Below are 4,986 nucleotides of genomic sequence, written 5' to 3'. Positions count from 1 at the left end.
CACTATGTTGAATACAAGTGGTGAGAATGGACATCGTTGTCTTGTGCCTGTCTTAGAGGAAAAGCTTTCAGTTTTTCATCACTGAGTAGCTGAGGATTTATCAAAGATGACCTTTATTATGTTGAGGTACTTCCCTTCTATTTTATTGAGTGTTTTAATCATAAATGGATGTTGTATCTTATAAAATGCCTTTTCTGCATCTATTGATAAGATCATATGATTTTTATCATTTTTTAAATGTGGTGTATTACATTAATTGATTTGCTTATGTTGAAACATCCTTGTGACCCTGGAATGAACCCCACTAGGTCATGATGTATTATTTTTGGGATATATTGTTGTATTCAATTTGCTAGTGTTTTGTTTAGGATGTGTGCATCTCTATTCATCAAAGATACTGGTTTGTAGTTTTTTTTATTTATGTTTTCTTTGCCAGGTTTTGGTATCAGGATATGTTGGCCTCATAGAATGTGTTAGGAAGTATTGCCTTTCCCACAGTATTTTGGAAGCGTTTGAGAAGGATAGGTTCTTCTTTGAACATTTGGTAGAATTCACTGGTGAAGCCATCTGGTCCTGGACTTATGTTTTTGGTGAGGTTTGGATGGTTGTTTCAATTTCCTCACTGCTAATCAGTCTATTTAGATTTTCCAGTTCATCATGATTTAGTCTATGAAGGTAATATATTTCTAGGAATTTACCCATTTCTTCTAGGTTATTGATTTGGTGGCATATAGTCTTTCATAGTATTCTAGTATGATCCTTTGTATATCTATGATGTCTGTGGTGACTTCTCTCATTTCTGATTTTTGGGTCTTTTCTCTTTTTTCCTCATTGAGTCTAGCCAGGGGTTTGTCAATTCTATTGCTCTTTTCAAAGAACCAGCTCATTGTTTTATTGATTTTTTGTAGACTTTTTGTTCTCTATTTCATTTAATTCTGCTGTAATTATTATTTTCTTTCAACTTTGGGTTTTTTTGTTCTTTTTTTTTCTATTCTATAAGGTATGATGTCAGGTTATCTACTTGGGATTTCTCTTGTTTCTTGAGATAGGCCTGTAATGATATAAACTTCCCACTTATTACTACTTTAGCTGCATCCCAGAGGTTTTGATATGTTGTATTCTCATTTGTCTCTATATATTTTTGATATTATCTTTTATTTCTTCTTTGACCCAGTCATTTTATAGTAGTATGTTGTTTAATCTCCACATATTTATTAGGTTTCTTTGCTTCCTTTTTGCAGTTGATTTCTAATTTCATGGCATCCTGGTCTGAGAATATGCTTGGATAAATTCAATCTTCTTGAATTTGTTGATGCTAGTTTTGTGACCTAATATGTGGTCTATCCTTGAGAATGTTCCATGTGCACTGGAAAAGAATGTATAATCTGATGCTCTGGGATGAAAGGTTCTGTAAATGTCAATTATGTCCATTTGGCCTAGTGTTTAATTTAAGGCCAATATTTCTTTACCAACTGTCTGTTTGGTTGATCTATGAGAGCTGAGAGCTGTCAATGGAGTATTAAGTTCTCAACTAAGATTGTGTTTTGATCTGTTTCTCCCTTTAGTTTTGTGAGTAGTTGTTTTATATATTTCAGTGCTCCCTGGTTGGGTGCATATATATGAAGTATTATGATTTCTTGATGTTGTTTTCTTTTTTTTCATTATAACGTGTCAATCTTATCTCCTATTATCTTTGTTGAAATCTCTTTTGTCAGATGTAAGTATGGCTACACCAGCTTTTCTGTGGATGTTATTTGCTTGGAGAATAATTTCCACCCTTTACTTTGAATCTATCTTTGTCTTTTCAGCTTAGATGTGTCTCTTGTAGGCAGCATTTGGTTGTTTTTTTTTTTAATATATTTTATTGATTTTTTACAGAGAGAAAGAGAGAGGGATAGAGAGTCAGAAACATCGATGAGAGAGATACATCGATCAACTGCCCCCTGCACACCCACCACTGGGGATGTGCCCGCAACCAAGGTACATGCCCTTGACCGGAATCGAACCTGGGACCCTTCAGTCCGCAAGCCAACGCTCTATCCACTGAGCCAAACCAGATAGGGCGGGTTTTGTTTTTTTTTGATACACTCTGCTACTTGGTGCCTCTTTATTGGTGAATTCAGACCATTTACATTTATGGTAATTATTGAGTATGAGGATTTCCTATAGCCATTTTATCTTTTGTTTTCTAGTAGCTCTGTGCTTCCACTGGTTCTTTTCCTTTTGTGTTTCTGTCTCTTGTTTTTTGTTTTTTTTTTCAAATTTTTTATTAAGGTATTATATGTGTACATATCTTACCATTGCCCCCCCCACTCCCATACCTGCCCTCACCCCCCAATGTTTTGCATCCGTTGGTTACTCTTATATGCATGCATACAAGTCCTTCAGTTGATCTCTTATTTCCCCCACCTCTCCCTAACCTTACCGCTGTAATTAGACACTCTGTTTGATGCTTTACTGCCTCTGTAACTATCTTTTGGTTCATCAGTTTATAATGTTTTTCATTATCCCTAAATGAGTGAGATCATGTGGTATTTTTCTTTCATTGACTGGCTTATTTCACTTAGCATAATGTTCTCTAATTCCATCCAGGTGTCTACAAATGGTAGTAATTCCTTCTTTTTTATGGCAGCATAGTATTCCATTGTGTAGATGTACCATAGTTTTCTGATCCAGTCATCTGCTGACGGGCACCTAGGCTGTTTCCAAATCTTAGCTATTATAAATTGTGCTGCTATGAACATAGGGGTGCATATATCCTTTCTGATTGGTGTTTCTGGTTTCTTAGGATATATTCCTAGGAGTGGGATTACTGGGTCAAATGGGAGTTCCATTTTCAGTTTTTTGAGGAAACTCCATACTGTTCTCCACAGTGGCTGCACCAGTCTGCATTCCCACCAGCAGTGCACGAGGGTTCCTTTTTCTCCGCATCCTCGCCAACACTTGTCGTTTGTTGATTTGTTGATGATAGCCATTCTGACAGGTGTGAGATGGTATCACATTGTCGTTTTGATTTGCATCTCTCAGATAATAAGTGACTTTGAGCATGTTTTCATGTGTCTCTTGGCCTTCCTTCTGTCTTCTTTCGAAAAGATTCTATTTAGGTCCGTTGCCCATTTTTTTATTGGATCATTTATCTTCCTTTTATTAAGTTGTATAAGCTGCCTGTAGATGTTGGAAATTAAACCTTTATCAATGATACCATTTGCAAATATGTTCTCCCATACAGTGGGGTTTCTTGTTGTTTTGTTGATGGTTTCTTTTGCTGTGCAAAAGCTTTTTATTTTGATGTAGTCCCATTTGTTTATTTTCTCTTTGGCTTCCATTGCCCTAGGGGCAGTATCACTGAAAAAGTTCTTTTGGCATATGTCTGAGATTTTGCTGCCTGAGGATTCCTCTAGTATTTTTATGGTTTCCCGTCTTATATTTAAGTCCTGTATCCATTTTGAGTTTATTTTTGTGTATGGTGTAAGTTGGTGATCTAGTTTCATTTTTTTGCATGTATCTGTCCAATTTCCCCAACACCATTTATTGAAGAGACTGTCTTGACTCCATTGTATGCTCATGCCTCCTTTGTCAAATATTAATTGCGCATATTGGTTTGGGTCGATATCTGGATTCTCTATTCTATTCCATTGATCTATATGTCTGTTCTTGTGCCAGTACCAGGCTGTTTTGAGGACAGTGGCTTTGTAATACAGCTTGAAATCTGGTATTGAGATCCCTCCTACTTTATTCTTCTTTCTCAGGATTGCTGTGACTATTCGGGGTCTTTTTTTATTCCAGATGAATTTTTTGAGAGTTCTTTCTAGGTCTGTGAGATATGCTGTTGGTATTTTAATGGGGAGTGCATTGAATCTATAGATTGCTTTGGGTAGTATGGACATTTTGATGATGTTGATTCTACCAATCCATGAACATGGTATGTTCTTCCATCTGTTTACATCTTCCTCTATCTCTTTTTTCAGTGTTCTGTAGTTTTCCGCATATAGGTCTTTTACCTCCTTGGTTAGGTTTATTCCTAAGTATCTTAATTTTTTTGGTGCGATGGAAAATGGGATTGCTTTTTTAGTCTCTCTTTCTGTAAGTTCACTGTTGGTGTATAGAAATGCCATAGATTTCTTGGCATTAATTTTGTATCCTGCTACATTGCTGAATTCATTTATTAAGTCTGTTAGTTTTTTGATAGAGTCTTTCGGGTTTTTTATGTACAATATCATGTCATCTGCAAATAAGGACAGCTTTACTTCTTCTTTTCCAATTTGGATGCCTTTTATTTCTTCTTCTTGTCTAATTGCAATGGCTAATACTTCCAGTACTATGTCAAACAGGAGTGGTGAGAGTGGGCATCCTTGTCTTGTTCCTGTTCTTAGGGGAAATGGTTTTAGTTTTTGCCCATTGAGTATGATGATAGCTGTGGGTTTATCATATATAGCTTTTATTATGTTGAGGTATGATCCTTCTATTCCCACCTTGTTGAGAGTTTTTATCAAGAAAGGGTGTTGGATTTTGTCAAATGCTTTTTCTGCATCAATTGATATGACTATGTGATTTTTATCTTTCAATTTGTTTATGTGATGTATCACATTTATTGATTTTCAGATATTGAATCATCCTTGCATTCCTGGGATAAACCCTACTTGGTCATGGTGTATGATCTTTCTGATGTACTGCTGGATCCGATTTGCTAGAATTTTGTTGAGGATTTTGGCATCTACATTCATGATGGATATTGGCCTGTAATTCTCTTTCATTGTGTTGTCTTTATCTGGTTTTGGTATTAGGGTGATGCTGGCTTCATAGAAGGAGCTTGGAAGTGTTCCTTCCTCTTGAATTTTTTGGAATAGTCTGAGGAGGATAGGTTTTAGTTCTTCCTTGAATGTTTGGTAGAACTCTCCTGTGAAGCCGTCTGGCCCCGGGCTTTTGTTTGCCGGAAGCTCTTTGATGACTGCTTCAATTTCTTCCATAGTTACTGGCATATTGAGC

This window comes from Plecotus auritus, assembly GCF_963455305.1.
Source record: "Plecotus auritus genome assembly, chromosome: 2".
Classification (NCBI taxonomy): Eukaryota; Metazoa; Chordata; class Mammalia; order Chiroptera; family Vespertilionidae; genus Plecotus; species Plecotus auritus.
Note: the sequence above shows the minus strand (reverse complement) of the source record.